This window comes from Hyperolius riggenbachi, chromosome 6 (genome assembly GCF_040937935.1).
Source record: "Hyperolius riggenbachi isolate aHypRig1 chromosome 6, aHypRig1.pri, whole genome shotgun sequence".
In the NCBI taxonomy this organism is placed as follows: Eukaryota; Metazoa; Chordata; class Amphibia; order Anura; family Hyperoliidae; genus Hyperolius; species Hyperolius riggenbachi.
This window is the reverse complement of record NC_090651.1, coordinates 228952313-228976162: the sequence shown is the minus strand read 5'-3', so window position 1 is coordinate 228976162 and position 23850 is coordinate 228952313. Positions and strand designations below refer to the sequence as shown.

The 23850-nt window shown below is 46.0% G+C and overlaps 1 long non-coding RNA gene across 1 annotated transcript in view; it reads left to right on the top strand.

Annotated features, from left to right (window-relative positions):
• LOC137522670 (uncharacterized) overlaps positions 1-23850 on the top strand; it is an 88234-nt gene that overhangs the window by 46828 nt on the left and 17556 nt on the right. The gene's annotated exons all lie outside the window — the stretch shown is intronic.

Genomic DNA, 23850 nt, shown 5'->3' with positions numbered 1-23850 from the left:
AACCTGCCCGGATAGCCCGGATAATGCGTTCGGATATCCGCATGATTGCGGATATCTGAAAGTTCGGATTCGGATATCCGATCCGGACCTGGATATCTGGGTATCCGGTTCAATTCGGATTTTGAAAAGGGGTATGCGAGCACCCCTGAATACAGAAAATGGTATACCAATATGCCAAATACAGAACTGGTACAATACAGAATGGATGCAAAATATAAAATTGGTAATTATAGTGACAAAGTAATAACATGATTTATACAGTGCACAACAAATTTGAAGACACAAAAGGGTGAGAACCTTGCCCTTGTGTGCTTGCAATCTAAACATGTAAGTGAGGGAGAAGTGACAGCTGGGACAGTCAGCACACTTGTGCAGTTTGGTGGGGTTTTGTAGGCTAATGGAGGATGAAGCCTAAGTGCCATGACATCTGTGCCTATAGGCTCCTGTGAGGTAAATCTGGGCCTGACAGATACAGTAGATGAAAACTCTGGGGAGTCTTGTACACAATCCCATTTACCACTCTACTAAATTTAGAGAGATATATGAGAGATATGAAATAGAGAGAAAAAGTCACTGCATCTTATACTCCGGAGTCCCCAACTTATGACTGCCCCCCATTACATATTGCCGATCCGCCTCAATGTTGGGGGCTCTCTGTACTGTCCCTGTGTCCTCCTTATTAACTACAGGGAGCAGAGGGGGACACGGGGTGAGCACAGAAGGACACAGGGGGTAACAAGGGGGACAAACAGGGCACAGAGGGGAACATAAGTAGATACATGAGGGCAAACAAGGACACATGGAGGCAAACAAGTACACAAAGGGACCAACTAGGACACCAGGGGGACCAACTAGGTCATGGATGCGGACACAAGTTGGACAGCTAACACAAAAGGGGGGGGGGGGGCACAGGAAGACACATGGGGTATACAGGAAGTACAAGTGGGACACAATAATTGGAGGAGAACATCTACAAGATGCCCCAGGACCAGGAATGCACCAAGCTTAGTATATTATTTTACCTGTTTTTGTCCTCTACACCTCGGTGCGTCTTATAGTGTAGTGTAGTGATGAATTATTATGTTTTATTATGCATTTATATGGCACTAACATCAGCAGTGCTTTGTAGAATCCATAGTTGTGTCACTGACTGTCCCTCAGAGTAGCTCACAATCTACAGTAATTCCTACCACAGTCATAATACTGTATAATGTCAGTACCATGTCAGTTTAGAGGGATAACAGTTAATTTATCCATATGTTTTTGGAATGTGGAAGCAAACCGCAGTGCCCAGGAGAAGCACATGCAATCAGTGGTGTAGCAATAGCCATAGCAGCCATAGCAACTGATATGGGGCCCTGGAGCAGAGGGGGCCCAGGTTGTACCTTATGTGTTCAATATTACATTTTCTACTGTTTCTCTACCCTCTGACTTTGTCTCTTAGCCCAAAGACTATACACAATGTACATTGCACAGGAATGTAAATTGCCCAATCAACTCATATCCATAGAGTAGGGGCAAGTGACATTGTTGAAGAGTGCCTAGTTCCTAGAGCCCCATGAAAGTTTTGCTATGGGGCCCCATAAATTCTAGCTATGCCACTGCATGTAAGCACAACAAGTACATACAAACTCCATACATAAAATGCCCTTTATCCGAGATTTAAAAACGAGACCCCAGTGCTGCAAGGCAAGATTGCTAAAGGAGGAGGATTGCTATCATTTCAGAACCCTTTACAGGAAAACAACAGCATTTATTTATTCATCATGTGGGAAGAATTCACTGCTTTACATTTTTTGTCTAGCCTGCCCTTCTCATTACTTAATTGAGGCACATAACACAAAGCATTTTCACATGTAAGGCAGTTGATGTGTTACTTACAATGACAAAGTTCTAATTCAGTTCTTGCTCCCGTCTGCCTGTATCGTGCATCTTGCTAATGCTCAATACTAAATTAATCATTGATAGGTGATAATGACTTTCTTTGCCCTATTTTGAGTACACTATAATTTTATGCAGATTAAGCCTATTAGCTATTAAGGCTTCTATATTTGGATACACAAGATATAATTTTACTTCCTACCACGCAGTTTCACAAAGAGCACAGGCCTGCTATTGCGTGGCAGAACTTCCTGCCTTCCTGCATACTACACATTTAATGGTGCCCATACACGGTACAATAAAAATGTTTGATTTTACCATTTATTCAACCAAAATGATCAAATCAAATGAAAATCAAAAAGAATCTTTTATTTTCGATCAAGAAAAATTAATGATTATCACATTTTTCAATGAAAATCCGATCGGACGTGTTGGAAAATCTATATTCGATCTAACGGAATGATTGAACAAAATTATCGAATGGGAAAAAAAAGAATAAATTGTACCATGTATGGGCACCATAAGGGAGATGTCAGTTGATAAAAGTTAGATACTCACAAATGAAGGAAAGTATTTGTTTTGCTCCAAGGGATCAATCTAAGGGACTAATCATATTGCAGCTGTCACTCAGTAGTTCACAGAATACAGTTTTTTCATATGTATTTATTTGTCTTTTATGCAGGTGCAAAAAAAAAAAAGCTTTAACTGGACCAGTGGCATAGCAATCACCCCTGCAGGGGGTGCAGCCACAGGCCAGCCCAGAAGCCTTGAGGGGCCTGGCCCGGGTGACTCTGGTGCCCTGCCGCCTGCTTGTATCCATTAATGAGTGTGCTGTTTTGGAAAACAAAACTTTTTTCTTTTGTTGTCGGGCCAGGCACTAGACCCTGGGCAGCAGCCGGCAAATTGCTTCCCAGCCTAAGTCCTGTTTCCTTATCTGACCCGCCCCCTCAAGCATGCAGGGTCTTCCAACCAGGAAGAAGAATCTGCTGGCTGCCGCTGTTGTAACACAGCCTGCCTGCAGCTGCGGCTGTGTCTGGGCTGGGGGCTAAGTGGCTGAGCTGGATTAGAGGGACGCGGGAGACAGGACTGGAGAGAACTGGTGTTGTTGTAAGTATATTATATATATATATATATTTTATCATAATACTGCTAGAGATGGCCCGAACCGCAATAAACTTCAATGGGGCAGTGAACTTTGAAGACTAGAAACACTTATGCTGACCACAAAAGTGATGGAAAAGATGTTTCAAGTGGTCTAACACCTGGAGGGGGGCATGGCGGAGTGGGATAGACACCAAAAGTCCCCAGGAAAAATCCGGATTGGACGCAAAGCAGCGTTTTAAGGGCAGACATCAAATTGATTGCTAAATTGCAGGCCTAAAGTGTTTTAAAACATCTTGCATGTGTATACATCAATCAGGTTATGTAATTAGAGTACTGCTTCACACTGACACACCAAAATCACTGTGTAACGCACCGCACACAGCTGTTTGTGTAGTGAAGGCCGTGCTGGACTGGTGCGCACCATGGCCAGAGTGCAGGCCGTGGCAATTTTCAAGCCCATATGGTCGCCGGGCTGTGGTAGCTCAATGATAGAACAACAGTGACTGTCCAGCTGATCACATTTGGTCTGTCCACAATGAAGCAACAACCTTTTATCTTTGGCACGCTCCAGGAAGTAAGTGTATGGGATCAAGTCGCTGATGGTGCCTTCACTGCGACTCACCAGGCTGGTCACCTCCTCAAACTGCCGCATGAGCCTGCATGCATTTCACATCAATGTCCAGTTCGGGGGCCACAATATACCCATCTCCCCAGATTGTGTCCTTCTACTGTAATTGTACAGGTACTGGGTGACGGCTTTCTCCTGTTCTAGCAGGCAAGAGAACATGACTAGGGTCGAATTCCAGCGAGTCGGGCTATCACATATCAAGCGTCTCACTGGCAAGTTGTTTCTCCGCTGAATGTCCACAAAGCTTGCCATGGCTGTGTAAGACTGCCTGAAATGCCCACACAACTTCCTGGCCTGCTTCAGGACGTCCTCTAAGCCTGGGTACTTTGACACAAATCTTTGAATGACTAGATTCAGCACATGTGCCATGCAGGGTACATGTGTCAGCTTTCCCAAATTCAATGCGGAAAGGAGATTGCTGCCGTTGTCACACACCACGTTGCCGATTTCCAGCTGGTGCGGGGTCAGCCACTGATCCACCTGTTTTTTAAGAGCAGCCAGGAGAGCTGGTCCAGTGTGACTCTCCGCTTTGAGGCAAGACATGTCTAATATGGCGTAACACGGTCGTACCTGGCATGCAGCATAGGCCCTGGGGAGATGGGGCTGTGGAGAGGAGATCGCAGCACCAGTAGAGTTGCCACTCAGCCAAGGAGGAGGAGGAGGACGACAGTGAAGAGGATGTAGCAGGAGGAGAGGAGGTGGCAGGAGGCCTGCCTGCAAGCCGTGGAGGTGTCACAAGTTGATCCGCTGCATAGCCACATACTCCCTGCTTGCCAGGTTGACCCAATGGGCTGTGTAAGTTATGTACCTGCCCTGACTGTGCTTGGCAGACCAGGCATCCGTGGTCAGGTGGACCCTTGACCCAACACTGCGTGCCAGAGATGACACCACTTACCTCTCAACTTCACAGTACAGTTTGGGTATCGCCTTTTTAGAAAAATAATTGCGGCCTGGTATCTTCCACTGCGGTGTCCCAATGGCCACAAATTTACGGAAGGCCTCAGAGTCCACCAGCTTGTATGGTAACAGCTGGCGAGCTAACAGTTCCGCCACACCAGCTGTCAGACACCAGGCAAGGGGGTGACTGGCAGAAATTGGCTTTTTTTGCTCAAAGATTTCCTTCACGGACACCTGGCTGCTGTGGGAAGAGGTAAGAACGAATAACTGATGCAAAAGGCCAAAAGTAAATTCAAAAATTCCTCTTTATTAAGCCAACTTAAAAAAGATTTAAAAACAATTAAGAACAAGGCAAAACCATGCCCAGGCCAGAAGGCCCCATAATATTATACAATGATGGCTCTAAGCCCTGCCATTATTAATATTGCAAGAACACATAAAGCATGTTCATATATAGTACAACACAATAATGTGCAAAAACGGTGTGTATAGCTCCTGAGAGGCAGTGGTATAAAGGCCACAGCATCACAATAGTAAAGTACATATCAATAAATAGTAAGTGACACTGCACCACTACCATTGACAGGAGAAAGACAAACAAGTATAAAAAAGATAGTAAATGCAAAAAATGCCTCCTGAAAAATGCATCTATAAAAGATGTGCAGTGCTGTGACTTGAATAAGAACTCATAGAGGAGTTGTCACAAGGAGGGGGGGGGGGGGGGATGAAGTGAAAGGTATGCACTGACTTGACTAATACAATGTGCAGTCACACAGGTGCAGTTAACAGGTATGCATGGAGTGGTATATCACACTGCGTGCACTCATGTAGGTAGGTGGGTGCACTGAACACAACAGGTAGGTATATGCAGTGTTGAGGTGGGTGCATTGAACACAACAGGTAGGTATGTGGACACATACATTTAAGCCTCAAACACACGTGCAAGGCATGTCATACTTTGGGGTTTTTCCAGTGTGAAGCAAGCAGCCAGGGGGGGAATGATTGATGTGCCCTGACTCTCAGTATCTTCACACTCCCATACTCCAGCAAACAATCCACAGTACAGTCAGCACCATCAAATGTATTAAAGCTCTTTTTTTCATCAAAGCAGCATGATGAGCAATCTGTAACAGCCACAGCTTTCTCAAGCCGTTCAGCATTGCATCTTACTGACATCTAAGATCAACTCCTGTTATATACTGCATCCTCTATTAAAACAACAATCAAATTTGAATACCATCAGCAAATCAGAATTCAGCAGCCATTCAGCAGACCTGATGGGGAACAGCACTATAGAATCAGAATCAGAATCGCATTTATTTCGCCAAGCACGACTGGGTCGTGCCCGGAATTGGGCTTGGCACAAGAATACAGGGCATGTACATAGAAACATATGAGACAATAGAGCATAGAACATCACAAGAACAATATTTTACATCAATACTTTACAAACACATCTGGTTCCAAACATTTACGTGATACCTTTCCAAACACATCAGCCATGTGGTGGTTTATATGCAGAAAGTCATGGGGGGGGGGGGGGCAGCCTACGGGGGGAGAGAAAGGGCAGAGCGTATAGAGTTCAGCGAAATTACAGCTGAGGGGAAGAAGCTGTTTTTGTGTCTCGTGGTCTTTGTGGAGATGGACCGGTACCTTAGATACCTCCGCCCCACGGGGAGCTGATTGAAAAACTGGTGGCCGGGGTGGGAGGGATCCTTGGCAATCTTCAGTGCTCTGGAGCGTAGTCTGGCGTTGTAGAGGGAGTCCAGGGCAGGGAGTGTGTTCCCGATGATTCTTTCCGCTGACCTGATGACCCTCTGTAGTTTGCGTCTGTCGCCTTCGGAGGAGCCAGCATACCATACAAGGATGGAAGAACAGAGGACGGATTCGATGGTTGCGGTATAGAAGTTTGTCGGGAGTTTTTGTGACATGCCGAACTTCTTCAGTTGGCGGAGGAAGTAAAGCCTCTGCTGGGCTTTCCTCTGGGTGGAGACCATGTTAGCCTTCCACTTCAGGGTGTTGGAGATGGTGGTACCCAGGAGGCGGGCACAGGGCACACTCTCCACCACCATTCCTCCAATGTGCAGTGGAGGTGGCGATGGGGCATGTTTCCGAAAGTCAATGATAATCTCAATGGTTTTTGCGTTGTTGAGGCCCAGCTTGTTCTCCTCGCACCAGTGGCAAATCCTTTCCACTTGATGGCAGTAAGCCTGCTCGTCATTGTTGGAGATCAGGCCGACTATGGTGGTGTCGTCTGCAAATTTGATTACCTTGACAGAGCTTGCTGAGGATCTGCAATTGTTCGTGTACAGGGAGAACAGGAATGGTGACAAGACGCAGCCTTGTGGAGCCCCTGTGTTGGTGGTCTTTGGTTGCGAGGAGGTGGAGCCCAGCTTTACCACCTGGGATCTGTTTGTAAGGAAGTCATTGATCCACAGTTGGAGTGTGGGGTGGACCCTGAGCTCAGCCAGATTCTCACGTAGTATATGGGGGCTAATGGTGTTAAATGCTGAGCTGAAGTCGAGGAGGAGGACCCTGGCATATGAATTTGGTTTGTCGAGGTGATTGTAGGCAAGCTCCAGACAGATGTTAATGGCGTCGTCGGTCGACCTATTTGCCCTGTATGCAAATTGGTACGGGTCTAGTTGGGTTTCTGTTTTGTGTTTAAGGAGGGGCAGGACCGCCTTTTCAAAAGTTTTCATTATGACCGATGTGAGGGCGACAGGCCTGAAATTATTGAGGTCGGACGCGCCCTGCTTTTTGGGTACAGGGATGATGGTGGACCTCTTGAAGCATGCCGGTACTCTGCCACACTGTAGGGACTTGTTGAAGACGGAGGAGAGGATAGGAGCAAGCTGCTGTGCGCATGTTTTCAGGCAGGCTGGCGACACTCCGTCAGGGCCCGAGGCTTTCCTGGCCTTTAGCCTGGACAGGTGGCACGCCATGTCCGCCTTGCTTACGGCCGGGGGAGGCAAGTTATGGCCAGGTGGTACGGCGGTATGGGGTGAAGTGATGGGAGCCTGTAGCCTCACAGGAGCCTCATTCTCCTCGAACCTGCAGTAGAAGTCGCTGAGGTTTTCCGCCAGCTCAGTGCTGGGAGGTGCGCTTTGGGGGGGGCTTGTAATTGGTTGCAGCTTTAAGCCCTCGCCAAACGGCTTGTGAGTCATTTGAGGAGAGGTCCTCCTTCAGCTTGTCTGCGTATCCTTTCTTTGCATTTTTCAATTCCCTGTCAAGCAAGTTTCTTGCCCTCTTGTATTCCTCCCGGTTCCCGGACTTGTGTGCGGCTTCCTTGCTTCTGCGCAGTTGCCGAAGTTTCTTGGTGAACCATGGCTTGTCGTTTGGATAGAGTTTGTGAGTTTTTGTTGGTATGCAGGAGTCCTCGCAGAACCTGATGTACGAGCTCACGTTGTCTGCCCACTCATCCAGGTTTGGTGCTTCCAGGGCCTTCCAGTCTGTGCAGTCAAAGCAGGCCTGGAGTTGAAGCTTGGCCTCGCTTGACCACACTTTGGTTGATCTAAGGACTGGTTTTGCAGTTTCAAGGCGCCTCCCGTAGGTGGGAATCAGGTGGATGAGGCAGTGGTCGGATGCGCCCAGTGCTGCCCATGAGGTGGCTTTGTAGGCGTCCATCAAGACCGTGTAGCAGTGGTCAAGGGTGTTCGCGTTCCTAGTGGGGCATGTGATGTGTTGATAGAAGCGTGGAAGCTCCTGGCGGAGGTTGGCCCTGTTAAAATCCCCTAGGATGATGAACAATGAGTCTGGCAGAGTTGACTCCCATTGCATGACAGTGTCACTGAGATTGCGCAGGGCGGTTTTGGCATCGGCATCGGGTGGGATGTACACACCGACGAAGACGTAGGATGAGAACTCTGGGAGAGTAAAAGGGCCTGCAGTTAATCAGTAGGAGTTCAAGCTCTGGTGAGCATATTCTGGCCAGGACAGAGGTGTTGGAGAACCAAGTGGGGCTGATGTAGAAGCAGATGCCGCCCCCCTTCTTTTTCCCAGATAGGGTGCTGTCGCGATCTGCTCGGATGAGGTTGTAGCCTGGGAGGTGAAGGGCACAGTCCGGGATGTTGTCATGGAGCCACGTCTCTGTGAAACAGAAGACTGGGGTGTTGCTGCCGAGATCCCTCTTTTCCCCCATGAGACGCAGTTCCTCTAGCTTGTTAGGGAGGGAGCGGACGTTCGCCAGGAGGACTGCTGGTATAGCTGACCTCATGCCTTTCCTCTGCAACCTCGCTCGGGCCCCCGCCCGGCAGCCCCTCCGACGCTTACGTGCGTATGGCTGTGTCGTAAAGGCCATCAGCTCCGTCACATGGCTCCAAACGGAAACAGCCAGGAGCCTGTCCTCTGGGTACAGGGCAGTGACATGTTCCCACCTGAGTAGCTGTGACCTGGTGTAGGTGGTACGTGCAGATAGGGGTGTTATGGGAGACATGGCCGCAGCGCAGGGCTGAGCTTACGCGCCAATGCAACAGCAGTGATCACAGAAACAGAGCGGAACAGCCAGTCAGTGCATAGCAGCAGCAACAGTGCGGTGAACCAGTGCATAGCAGTCCATAGTTAGCGCAGTTGCAGTGCAAAACAGTCCATAACAGTCCATAAGCAGTGCAGAACAGTCCATACTATCTAATATGCAAATTCGTACCTCCCATATCGGTGTCATCAAAAGCTCCTACAGCCTTCCTATTTCCCTCCCTCATCTTCGCATAGACATATGAGGATTACTTCATTCAATATGCAAACACATGTGCATTCATATAATGAAGCTCTCTTACCAATTGCTGCTTAGCAGAGAGCTGCTGCATAGCCTTCGCCCCCAGCCACAACTTCCCTGTCTCACGCATAGTGACGTTTGCATGTAAACCTTGTTATGTGACTAATCAGTCACATGACTGCTTACCTCATTGAGGAGGCCTTCCACAAGACGAGTGTAAGGATCCGCTCAGCTGGCTGCACAGGCAGACAGCTGTTTGACCATTCCTTATGTCTGAGGGATGCAGGTCTCTGGAAAGGAGACCTGGCTTCATCTTGCAACTTTCAGAGTTGCTTTGCTGAGGGATTTGCATACATGCAAATTGCCCAGCTGTCTCCTTTGAGGGCTGGCAGTATAAGAAGCTATGTTTCCCAGAGTCCTTTGCTGGTCATTCCTTCATGGTTTGTTGAAACACTCCTAGATTGTCAGCCATGCTATTTCTTGTTAAAGTTATCTTAGAGTAATTCTTGGAACTGTACTAGGCAGTTTCCTAGTGCAGTCAGATTGCATATCTGTTTTGTCTGTCTGTTGCGATTGTCCTGTCCCAGCGGTGGTCGACAGGAAATCGTTCTGTTTGTCTGGGTGCTAACCGGAACAGCGGTTGTTACTGGTAGCCCCTTCTGATCTGTCTTGCTTGGATTGCACTAGCCTCTAGCGGTAGTGGCAGTGGATCCTTCTGATCTGTATTCCGGAGTGTAAGCTGGAGCAGCGGTTGCTACTAGCTACCTCATCTGTTCTGTCTTGCCTGGATCGCATTGGCCTTGCGCTAGTGCTGTGGATCCTTCTGTTCTGTCTTCCTGGATCGCACTAGCCTCTAGCGGTAGTGCTGTGGACCCTTCTGTTCTGTCTTGTCTGGATCGCACTAGCCTTGCGCTAGCGCTGTGGATCCTTCTGATCTGTTTTCTTGTTCCTGAACTTAGATCGCACTCGCTCTGATGGAAAGAGCAGTGAATCTTTCCTCTCATATTCCTGTTTTTCGTTTGTCTGTCTTGTCTGATACGAACGCTTGCTTTAGGCTCGTGAGGAAACCGCTAAGCAAGCGCTCGCATTCTTTGTTCTGTGTTTGTCTGTCGGTGGTAGTTAGGCATGCTTGTCTCTGTTGTGCTTAACAGGCGGAGACCGCGCTGCAAACGTGTTCGCTGTTGCGAATGAGTGCGGTGTTCGCGTTTAGTTAGCGTTTGTTATTTTCATTACTTCTCATTGTTGTTTGCTGTGCCTTTGCTACTCTCGTGCCCTGTCTTGCTTAAACCTTGTGTCACCTCTGGCAATCACCTCTCTCGCGATTGCGTTCCTACTTTTGTTTCTGCTGATGTGTGTTCACCGTCGCAGGGTTGCGACTAGATTGGTGAACACACATTCATCCTGTACCTGTGCTCTTTCTCTTTAAGGGCTGTTCAGCCCCGCATTGTCTTGATCTGTACAATCCCCATCTGGCATCTGTGGCCGTGCAGCGGCTGTACTCGTCTGCACTCCACAGTGCCATCTGCCGGTGGGAATTGCCCTCTACTGGTGCTTGCACCAAAGCTGGGTTCCCCCCTTTTCATACGCTTGTGAAGAATTTCCGCCATCTCAGCGCACGCCTTGTGCGCTGATCACGGAGATTATTCCGCATTCGTTACAACGAAGGAGGGAAATAGGAAGGCTATAGGAGCTTTGATGACACCAATATGGGAGGTACGTATAACCCGATTTATCCGTTAGCCCTGGGCTCCAGCTGAGAGGAATCCACCAGACACTGACTCAGATGAAATTATCAAAGATTTATTTGTGATCTAACAGTGGTCAAAGTAGCTTCAATCAACCCGTAACACTTCAATAACACAATACACCTCCCTTGCACATGACAAGTCAAAATACACAATCTCCTAGTCTTCACAGCCGGTGCTGCGGTAAATGCTGCAGAATAAAAACGTTAAGTTACATACAAATTATATATGAATGTTAAGCTACAAATGTCTTTGTAATGGTTGGTGTCAGCACACAGAGAGAATCTGATTATTGATGATCTGCAGTATCACCAACAATACAGAAGTATACCTGATTATTAGTGATCTGCAGAATCACCAGTAATACAAGTATAGCTAACCTCTGGACACCTAATAAAGTGTAAGTGTTTGGTGCAACCGTAACTTTAATAGTTTGAAGAAACCTCACCAGAGGGGCTGGTGAGGTACTATCAGTACACGCAGCGTGTACTAGCTTACAAGCTCCGGCAAGCTGGAGACATAATACTGAAGAGGCTAAATCTCCCGAGGAGCGGGTGATTCAGAATATATTGCAGGCAAATGAACACCCGAGGGGCGGGTGAGTCAAACTGTACTGCAGCCAAAGAGATACAGTAATACTAAAATGACAGATACCTAGTGAGCAGGTAATTAAGGCTGAACTATAACCTAGCTGAGTTGCTTAACCAGCGGAGCTGGCGCAGTAAACACCTCACCAGTGGCGAGGGCCCACTGGCGAGTAGAATGGTCAGGCAGGCAAGGGTCGGTAACAGAGAGGTACGTATCGGTACAAAATCGTGAGACAAGAGATTAAACGGAAATCAGGCAGAGGTTCAGCAACAGGAAGATACGTATCGGCACAGAATCGTGAAACGAGAGAGTAATCGGTAATCAGGCAAAGGTTCAGCAACGGGTAGGCAGATAGGCAAAAGTACAGGATCAGAAAGCCGAATCAGAGTCAGAGGAAATAGCCAAGAGTCATACACAGGAGAGCAAATACAGTAGACAATATCCTAATCTGGGTGTGAACTCCTTGGCATCAACACCCGGGAACTAGTCTATAATAAACAGTAGCAAATAGCAATATCCTAGACTAGGTGTGAAATCCTTAGCATCAACACCAGGGAACTAGCCTAAGGTCTGCGCGCTAACACGCAAGTATTCACGACAACAGACCAAGCTAAACTGAAGCCCGGAGGCTTATGAAGCAGAGGAGATCCCACTGGCACGCCCCCCTCTAGCTCAGCCAATCCTGGGCGCCGTGGAACTCCTCTGACCTCAGCCGACCAGCAGGTCAGCTGACGCCTCTCCTCCCCGAATAAAGGTCCTGTCTGTGCACGCGCTCGCGCAAGACAGCGACCCTGTGTGCGGAGGAAAGCCCCGTCCTCGGCGTCCTACACGCCGAGAAAACGGGGAGAGGCACAGAGACGGCTGCGGCGGCGGAAGCGTTCGCCGCAGCCGAGGACCCTTAGACCACCTCCGTGGAGGCAGCTGCAGTGGTGGCGCCGCTCGCCGCAGCTGCCATTACAATCTTCTTGTACAATAATCAACCACTTCACAGCATGGTTACATCACAGTACCATTGAGTGGGGAATGGGCTACTGAGAAATTCAGTTCCTTAACAGTTCTCAGTCCCTTGTAACCAAGTCCAAGCTATATTGCTCAGCAAAAGCTGGGGGAACTTGTGACAGTTTTCAAGATGGTACTGTATAGTTTCACAGTTCGTTGGGTGATCCCAAAAGGATGTTCACTTTGCTCAGATGATCTCTCAAACTCTTTACCCTTAGTAATATTCCACCAAACCCACTTTACACTTAGCACCACTTGTCTGGATAGGGCCACCTCCTCCCTAAACAACAAACAAAATCAAATATAAATCAAATAATCAAAAAGGGTTAGGCAAATAAAAGTAAAAAAAATATATAATATAAAGTGACCAATGCACCTAGCTATGCCCCTCCGATCATTCTCCTACAATATAACTCTCTTTTAGTGCACTTTGACTTTAAGGCTGAATAAGCTCTAATTTAGAGTTGTTGCAACACTTCTACTCCAAGTAAGTTGACTCTGTATCTTGGTCAGATGTCAATTCACTTCTCACTATAGCACACTTTTAGTATCACAAGACGCAATGCATCTCCTCCTCTTTTTCACTTATCTTCTTTTATTACTGACAGGTTCTCTTTACTTTCATGGCCTTAGTTATCTCCTCTTTCTTTAGGACCGTGTACTCAGGCAATATGCACAAATCACACTTTGGTTCACTTCTTGTATCAAACTCTTAATAACACTTCAGAACATAGCACAGAAGAGCACATGAACTTTAACTCTTCAAATGGACTTGACAGGAACAATGTCTCTATACCAGGACTTAAAGGGACACTTAAGTAAAAAAAAAAAGAGTTTTACTCACCTAGGGCTTCCAATAGCACCCTGCAGCTGTCCGGTGCCCTCGCCGTCTCCCTCCGATCCTCCTGGCCCCGCCGGCAGCCACTTCCTGTTTCGGTGACAGGAGCTGACAGGCTGTGGACGCGAGTGATTCTTCGGGTTCCTGGCCACAATAGCGCCATCTATGCTGCTATAGCATATATCATATACCATATAGCAGCATAGAGGGTGCTAATGTGTCTGGGAACGCGAAGAATCACTCGCATCCCCAGCCTGTCAGCTACTGTCACCGAAACAGGAAGTGGCTGCTGGCGGGGCCAGGAGGATCGGAGGGAGACGGCGAGGGCACCGGACAGCTGCAGGGTGCTATTGGAAGCCCTAGGTGAGTAAAACTCATTTTTTTTGTTTGACTTAAGTGTCCCTTTAATGCAAGCGGGGGCTGTGTCAGCTCTGCAGGGTATTTATGGAGGCTGTTAATCTCTCTTAGTGACAGCAAGGCCTTCACACTCAATACACTTTATATAATCAGCAGCGGATTTCTTCGCCTTTACTGGGCAGCTCTATCTCGCATAAACAACTGTATAATCAACACAAGGGGCTTGATTCACAAGCGGTGCCAACTGTTAGCCCGCTTGTGAAAAGCCCCTTATCACGCTTAAAGAAACTTAGCGTGCGCTAATTAGCACTCGCGCACAAAGTAACAGAGGCGCTATATCTGGTTCTTGAACCGACTTTGTTCCCTCCAAAAACTGTTTGCCTGAAGAAGCGGGACTGTTACCCATGAAACGCGTTGCACTTTTGGCGGTCATAATAAATGTTACTTTAAACTTGAAGTAGCCCATTGTCTGGCCATTTTTTCAGAAGGGAGGTGAGTCCACCCACTTCCTCCTTTTTAACAATTTTAACTAATTTTACTCTACTTGGCGCCTCTGTTGTTATACCACATAATTGTTGAGTCCACCCTGGGTGGAGGGGTGTATCCGCATTTCCTTCTATCTACAGAGAGCGACTTCTTAACCCTGAGCGGGGTCAGGTTACAATTCTCCCCGCCTGCTTATCTAGTGGTTGCCTTGGAGGCAACCCGTCCTTGTGAGTATAATCATTGTGTTTGTTTGCATCAGACATCACCTTATTAACATTCTAAACCATATCATGCTCTCGGCTCTCCCCCTTTCTTTCAAGCTGATATCTCACTTTGCCATTTAAAGACAGGTCTTCTCGCTGACTCACTTTTTATCTCAAAGACTTTTTTTTTTTTTTACAAACAATTAAAGGGTACCTCTTACTTACTTGCATACAAAGGGTTACTGTTTGGTCATCTCACTATTAAAAAGAAGACCAAATAGCAATGGAAGCCCCCAGTTTAGTTACACCCCCCCCCCCCCCCCCCCCCGTCTTTATCTTTTTAAAGTATACAAAGATGACAAAGAGTCCCTTGTGCCTCAACAGAACAAATGCCCACTGCAAGGATGAGAAATTGCTGGCCTGTCCCCTGTGTAAGGTGATTGTCTTCTCCTCCCTTTGTCCAAATCTATGTATGTATGCATTTGAAAATTGCAATTCTGTGGAAATCTGATTTACCTCAACTTGATAATTTTAGACCAATCACAGAACTCGGAAGCATTGGACCAATCAGAGAATGCAGATTTTTGCAAGATTCCACTTTTCCAATTTCTGATTTCCAGTTTTTTTTGTAATTGTTTGCATTCTCTGATATAGACACAGAGCTGTTTGTGCAGCGTCGTGACCCCAGGGTCCCAAAAGTGAAACAGCTTGCTATTGGATGAATAGAGTGATGTGGGACATCGAGAAGTGGCTCGATCATCTCAGGGAGGAACACTGCTTCCAGCAAGGATGTTTACTTTACTGTAACGTTCCGTCTCGGCTTCTCTTTAATGGCAACACAGACAACAGGATCAACAACCAGACAGAAGTCAACCTTACCTTCAAACTTCCAAAATAAAAGTTTACTTGGTACGTCAATGGACAATGGAACACAGGATGTAAATTGGTAATAAGCTTTTTGCAGTGTTGTGCCACCCCAAGCTAAGGCAATACCTATATTGAAGGTTATGAATCATTTCTGAGCAGCTGAAAGCAATTTCCCATTCCAGGAACAGCACTAAGTGAATACGTTAAAAATGTAACAAATTCCCCTACCTTGCGGCTTTATGTGGAATGCAGGTTCCACCGACATCACCTCTGTTCACAAAGGATGAATTGAGGTAATGCATTAAATAAACTTCAACTTTAAAAGTGTTTTTTTTTTCTGCTTCTAGAAATGTTGCAAAAATGTACCTTTATGTTTTCAGAATGGGCAAAAAAAGTCAGTCAGAGCTGCACAATGCAACTTTACGTGGAAACAGTTCAGTCAGTCCTCAAATGCTATGATTTATCATCACCACTATGTACATCTGTCATTAGAGAGGTATGGAATCTGCATGCTCCACCCCCTTTTTAAATAAGGTGATTTCCTGGCTGTAATACCAATTCTCTCACTATAAGACTTTTAAACCTAAATTACGTATTGAAGAAGTTGCACATAGTGATCCCTTAGCTTAGTGCAAATGCCTCAGCAACAGATGAGCAGCAATAGCTTATAGAAAAAGTGAGCTATATAACATGGCATTTCTAGCCATCATATTGCTCAGACAATGTATGTATCATATAAATGCAGTGTGATGAACAACAAACACCCTTGGCCATGGGACCTAGAGGTGGTTCCACGGCGGTCATTACAATTTTTGTTTGGAGCAGCAGGAGTTGTCATAGGCCATGGGACCTAGAGGTGGTTCCACGGTGGTCATTACAATTTTTTTTTGGGGAGCAACAGGAGTTTTCATAGGCCATGGGACCTAGAGGTGGTTTCACGGCGGTCATCACAATTTTTGTTTGGAGCAGCAGGAGTTGTCGTAGGCCATCAGACCCAGGGCCGGGCCGAGGCATAGGCTGGAGAGGCTCCAGCCTCAGGGCGTAGTGTAGGAGGGGGCGCAGAATTCATTCAGCTGTCATTCCTAATTGTGTTTGAAGCAGAAAGAAATAAGAAAAGGGGATAAGGGCAGTGACTGCAAGCCAGATAACTAAATATTAAAGAGGAACTCCAGTGAAAATAATGTAGTAAAAAAAGTGCTTCATTTTTACCATAATTATGTATAAATGATTTAGTCAGTGTTTGCTCATTGTAAAATCTTTCCTCTCCCCGATTTACATTCTGACATTTATTACATGGAGACATTTTTACTGTGGGCAGGTTATGTAGCTGCTCCTAGCTGTTTTGGCTGTTAGAGACAGCTGTAAACAGCTATTTCCTGTCTGTGAACATTGTTACATTGTGGCAGTTTGCCCACAGTACCGCGGTCCCAGAGCTTCTTGTGGGAGGGGTTTCAGCACAAAATCAGTCATACAGCGCCCCCTGATGGTCTGTTTGTGAAAAGCATTATATTTCTCATGTAAAAGGGGGTATCAGCTACTGATTGGGATAAAGTTCAATTCTAGGTTGGAGTTTCTCTTTAAGGTGTTGGGGAGGTTGTGGGCCCTGTGGCACCTCTTAGTCTAATAGCAATCAGTGTGTGATGGCTGGGGTGGCAGGGATGGAGGGGTGCACTTTGGTGTCTCAGCCTTGGGTGCTGGAGGACCTTGTCCCGGCTCTGATGGGACCTAGAGGTGGTTTCACAGCAGTCAATATAAATTTTTTTGGGGAGCAGCAGGAGTTGTCGTAGGCCATGGGACCTAGAGGTGGTTTCACGGCGGTCATCACAATTTTTGTTTGGAGCAGCAGGAGTTGTCGTAGGCCATGGGACCTAGAGGTGGTTTCACAGCAGTCATTATACATTTTTTGGGGGAGCAGCAGGAGTTGTCGTAGGCCATGGGACCTAGAGGTGGTTCCACGGCAGTCATTACAGCCAAATGTTAATTTAGTCTGTCCAATCTTCATTGTGAATCAGTGAGAGGGGCCTTGTAATTATCACTGATCCATGACTCGTTCATTTTTATGAACGTTAGTATGTCCACATTGTCTGTGGACCCGGTGACCACCCCACCTGCAGCACTAAATACTCGCTCAGAAAGAACACTGGCGGCGGGGCTTGCAAGAACCTCCAGTGCATACTGAGCGAGTTCAGGCCAGGTATCCAGTTGTTTTGTCCAATACTCCATGGGCAGGGGCAAACGCATGATTTTTAAGGGGGGGATTCCTGAAAGTTCCAGAAGCACTTATGTCTTCGAGTGCTTCCGAATACAGGTGGCTTCATACTGCCCATTCACAAAAGTGCGCTGGTGTACTACGGAGCTACCTATCTTTGGAAGTACTCAAGGACACAAGTGTTTCTGAGGGCTTCTGGTAACAGCAAATTTGAATGGGGGACAGCGCTGGAACAACTCCCCGAGAGAGGAACGTTTTTTGTTCCTTTTGCTTTTTGCGATAAAGCGATGAATTTTAAGGCAGAAATTGGTCTCAATGTCGATTGCGCATGTTGCAAGATTGTCGGGCCAAAGTTGGTTGGTCGGGCGTGTGGTGGCCGATTTCGGAATGAGCAACGAAACCCCCACAGCTGCAATGTATAAATGTGCCCCCCCAGTGTGTGCATTTATACATTACCTGTCCAGTGTCAGCCTCCACGCGGTGTCCATTCATCTCTGACGTCAGACGCTGTACACCGCTAGCGTGTACGTGTGTATTCAGCTGTTAGAACCCAGCGAGATGGATGGACACCACACCGAGGCTGCTACAGGACAGGGAATGTATAAATGCACACACTGGAGGGGCACATTTATACATTGGGGGGCAGCGGTGGTGCGGATGCGGCGTGCTCAGCCGATTCCCTGAAGATTTCATGCTGAAATCAGGTGGGAATCGGCCTGTAGTATATGGGCAGCTTCGACAAGAGAAAAATGTATCTCTAATCAGATTCGATTAGAGATAAATTTGTCTCTTTGTCGAATATGCCCATAATCGTCAGGTCTATGGCTACCTTTATACTTGTACAGTGGCTGTGAATCCTAATTAGCTAATTACGTCTGCACAGGACCTAGAGGAGAGTTAATCTCAACTTCTATTTTTGGTCTATCATCTTATACGTTCGGGAGAAATATTTCCTCAAAACATGCATTTTATAGCAAATATGGTCCAGAGAAACAACAATATAAAGCTGAATCGCATTTTACCATAGCAGAAGTTTACATGTCTGTAGGGCACAGCTATTGTGTTTTTATTTCATTTATTAAACCAACGGAATCCCTTCCAAACATAATGACAAAATCTAAATGACTTGTAATGAAAATGTCAAGGAAACAAGTAGCATTACAATTGGGGATATTAAAGTGCTGAAATACAATCAGGAGTGTTTTCTTCTTCTGAAAAATTATGTTCTTGTCGTTTTATTGAAATGACAGCAGAACACTGAAACAAGTTTTTGAGCCTCTGAAATTGCAGGAGAAACAGTGTCCTAATTATTGGCTATTTTGTTGTTAAAAGGCAAGATTGGAAGAGATGTAGCCGGTAATAAATAATGGCAGAGGAATGTTTTTACATCAGATTTACTGGCCCATCGATTTTGCGATCATTCTTCAAAATCGATTTTCCCATCGATTTCCATTCACTTCTATAAGAAAATCAGAAAAACAATCGAAATCAGATCGTACTTGTCGAAAATTATCTCTCGAGCCATCTATTTGCCGGAACATCTCATGGTGTATTCCCAGCATAACTGTTCTATTAATGATACAATCCTGTTAATGATCGATCGTTTCTGATCAACGTGGTAATCGATTGCAAACCATTGTTCATGCCCATTAACGGCCAAAACTTGCTGAACAATTTGATAAGATTGATGAGGTCAATCCTTTTTTGGATCAATCCCATTAATATGATCAAATTGGTTAGCAGGTTTTTGGCCGTTAAAGGGCACAACCAATTGTTTCCGAATTATTTCCAGTGATCAGGAACGATCTATGCTATGATGTGGGATTGTATGGTTAATGGCCACTGTAAGAATGCATGCACAAGTCCAATTACAATTGCCCAATTTTATAACTTCGATTTTGTATGAGAGCTTTCCTGCACCTCTGTTAATAGTACTATTTCACACTACATGAAAGTGGTAAAATTGGACAGTCAACGGCCAATCAAAATTGCATTTGTGTACACGCCCTGAATCAATAATAGCCATGGATGGGACAGAAATGGATTACCTGACCTTCTCCTATATGCCAGAGGAGGCTGCAAGGATTATATCCCAAGTATAAGTGGCTTTCCTTAATAAGGCAGATAAGGCAACAAGATTACAGATTCCCAGAGTTGCTAAACTACACATTACATCTGAGCCTCATGCTAAAACATTAGCGGAGTACCACAGACTGCAACACAATGGGCAATGATTTGGAAAAAGGCCTCATTCCATGCTATGTTGTTAATAATAATAATCAGAACATTTATAGAGCGCTTTTCTCCTGTCGAACTCAAAGCGCTCAAGAGCTGCAGCCACTGGGACGCGCTCAAGAGGCCACCCTGCAGTGTTAGGGAGTCTTACCTTGAACCCCTTAGTGAATAGGTACTGACCTAGCCAGGATTCAAACCATGGTCTCCCATGTCAAAGGCAGTGTCCTTAACCAGTACACTATCCAGCCACTGTTGTGAACCTTTGAGTGAAAACAAATTGAATTACCCAAATTAGTGACAAAACGACAAGAACTTAAAACTAAGTTAAAAGAATTGATTGCAGCAGGGGCCTATGCAAAATTTGAACAGAAGTTTGTGACATATTTGGAGTTGCATCAAAAGAATATTGAATCCACGAAAAGAAAAAAATACCAGCGAGATGATTATGGCTATACCCAAGGATATGTATACTTTTTGCAAAGACCTATATAAAAACCACGTGTCACACATAAACCTAAAGTTGGACCAACTACTGGTTGACAATAAAGTCGATCTAATCAAGATATAATATACCAAAGAGGGCATATATCCAACAATCTGTCCAGCATGGAAGGAAGCGGAGGAGAAGGCACAGTAGTAGCAGGGTGAAACATCAGTCGTCTGTGATTGACAGACGCATCCATAACACATGAAGTAATTGTAGTTAATATCTCATTGGTGGCTCTAACCCCATTACAGTTATCTGTCCTCAACCATGGTCTTTCATTTGCCCCCACCAAGTGGCCTGACCCTTTACAGTTAGACATTGATTTCCACCTTTTTTTCACACCATTATTTAAAACATTATTCCTCTTTATCAAGATAATTTAATTCATGTAGCTCCCCTCCCATAGAGGTAGACCATTTATCCTTACAAGGTACACAACTTAGATCAAAAAGTCCTTTCCAACCACCATCATGCCAGATCATTGACGTTTTTATGCGGAAACAGTACAAAGTGATGTGGACTCACTATTAAGCAGAATTAACCTGATGGGGATGACCATTTAATATAATCTTAATAAGGAAGAACGACAAGCAACTGGCTAATAATACAACACCGACCATTAAGCCGTTCGATAAGGGCAGGCAGTTGTCATGATGGGTGCAACCAAATATCATGCTGACATTTTGTGATCATGTCACTGCAGGACATTCAAGATTTATCCGGCATTGTTCTTCGGGCTGTGGAAGAAAATATATAATTTATGAGAAACTGGCTAAAGTTTTTATTCAAGATCACCTCATAACCCATTTTGTACATTTTCCCTAAGATACACAAGGGCTTGGACAATTCACCTAGGTGACTCATAGTGGCCAGTGTGGACTCTTGATAGAGACACTAACATGTTCCTCAATGTGTTGGAGAATATTCCACCACTTGTAGATGAATGCTTACTAGTAAAATTAGATGTTGAAAGCCACACTTTGCCACACTATTCCACTGGAATAGTGGAATAGAGGTATTGAAATACATGTTAGAAATTGCATCTGATTTCTCTCCAGTACAGGTCAAATTTGTATGTATTCTGTTGGAGGTAGTATTCAGATTTAATTACTTTTGATCTAAGGAGCAATTTTATATGCAAATGAGGGGTGTGGCAATGGTGATCAAATGTGGCCCCGCCCTACACAAATATCTACATGTGCGTATAAAGATATGCATATTTACACAAACAAATTATTTCAAAAACACGCCCTCCAGTGGTATAGATACATAGATTATGTTTTTTGTGTGTGGACGGGGCCCACATTTGACCTAAGAAGCCCTATTAACAGAGTTTATGTCCATCTGTAATGAGATCAAACTTACATTACATAACTCTAGGGACCAGATAAGTTTCCTGGACACTATGGTCTTGCAAAGGGGTAAAAACCTGGTACAGACCTCTGTACTAAACCTATGGATGTTAACTCCCTACTCCATTATGGGATCTTCCATCCAGAGGCATCTCTGAAGTCTGTACCAATTAGCCAGTTTCAGAGAGTACAGAGGATTGTAAAGCATCAGACACTTCTCGCCGCCTCCGCTCCGCACACCACCGAAGTCTTCCACTAGGGCAGCGCAGTAGGCGGGCAGTTGGTGGGCCAGCTCGTGTCACATACTCCAGGTGACTGTGACGTGTGGGTGAGGATCCTTTTGACACATCCAATCAGGGGTTAGCCATTGTCCCATCTGGTCCAGCTGGGTCTGTATGACTGTGTCTGGCTGCTTCTTGATACTGGCAGTAATATATAAGTTAAATGGTATGATGGTTTACTGTGCTGTATGGCTTGATAAAGGAACATTCCCTCTGAAATGTTGCTAATGTATGCTGTACTACTTGATCTGCTAATGCAATAAAAAGAGCTTATCAATTATCTCTGGATGGTGCCGGTCTTCATGTTTACAAACCCTAAGGGAGGCTTTACGTGGTGGATTTTGGGGTGTCTTAAGCCTAGTACATACATCCAATTTTAATTGGTCAATGACTGAATAATTTTACCACCTTCATGTAGTAAGATCACTTACCCACACAATACATTCATTTACGTTCTAAATCTGTTGGCACTCTTACTACAGTGTGTACCAGGCTTAAGGAGTAGTTTTGAGCTAGGGTAAAATTATCAATTGGTACTAGGGCAAAATATCTTTTGAGGGTAGGGTTAGATCTGTAGATTTGGGGTAAAGCATAGGGGAAATGTTATGGTTATGGTTAGGCACCAGCCAGGTGTCAGTAATCCTGTGCTTACCAGGTCAAGTGCTGCTGCCACCACTGGCAGCGCATCTGGGACGTCCAGTGCGGCTGGCCACAGTGGCAGGGATAGTGTCAGCGATGTTCTTGCGGGGACCCAGCCGCGTGATACTCAGACTGTAAATGAGGGCAGACGCATGCGCTGGCAGCGTCGCTCCTCTTATGCTCTAAGGAAGCGTGTCAGCTGACCAGCTGTCAGCTGACACGCAAGGCTCCACCTCCGGTTCCAGATTGGCCGAGCGGCTGGGGGACGTGTTCTTCTGCTTACCCGGGCTTCTTAAAGTGAACCTAAAGCCTGATAAAAAAATGAGATTAACTCACCTGGGGCTTCCCTCAGCCCCCTGCAGCCGATCGGTGCCCTCGCAGCTCCGCTCCGATGCCTCTGGACCCGCCGGCGACGACTTTTGGTTTCGCCGTCACCGGCCGACAGGCATGGGATCGCGAGTGATTGTTCGCGTTCCCAGCCTGTATATCTCCCCCTATGCTGCTATTGCGGCCAGGAGGTCGCAATAGCAGCATAGGGGGCGATATACAGGCTGGGAACGCGAACAATCACTCGCGTTCCCATGCCTGTCGGCCGGTGACGGCCAAACTGGAAGTCGTCGCCAGCGGGTCCAGAGGCATCAGAGCGGAGCTGCGAGGGCACCGATCGGCTGCAGGGGGCTGAGGGGAGCCCCAGGTGAGTTAATCTCATTTTTTTTAACAGGCTTTAGGTTCACTTTAAGCGCTGTTCTGACACTTGCTCACTGTCTGCTCTAGCTAACACTTCGCAATGAAGGCTTTAGACCCTAGTCAGTTCCGTGTGTGGCTTGAACCAGCAGGACCCCGGGGATTCCATACTAGCTCAGCTTACATATATATTGATTACTTGCGTTTGACTATTGCTTGTTTCTCTGACTTCTCTTTGCCTGCCGATTCTGTACCTTTGCCAATCTGATCTGTTGCCGACCTCTGCCTGATTACTTACTTAGATTTTGCCTGCCGATTTTGTATTGAATGGTTCTGAGGGCCAGATTTGGCCCATGGGCCGGAGTTTGACATGTATGTTCTAGAGACATAGGAAGATATCTAAGAGAGAGTTAGGACCTTCATGTCTGTAGATTATATAATCTGTAGGATTAAGGTGTGGTCAACAGTATCAAACAGGATCACAACACGAGGGATGAGCATAGCATAATGGCCTTTGCATTTAGTTGTAAGGAGATCATTGGCCGCTTACGTAACAGCTGTTTCTGTGGAGTGGTTCACGCAAAAGCCAGACTGGAACTGATCAAGCAGGGAGTTAGCAGATTTACACATACCGATTTCCACCGTGGAAAGTCGAT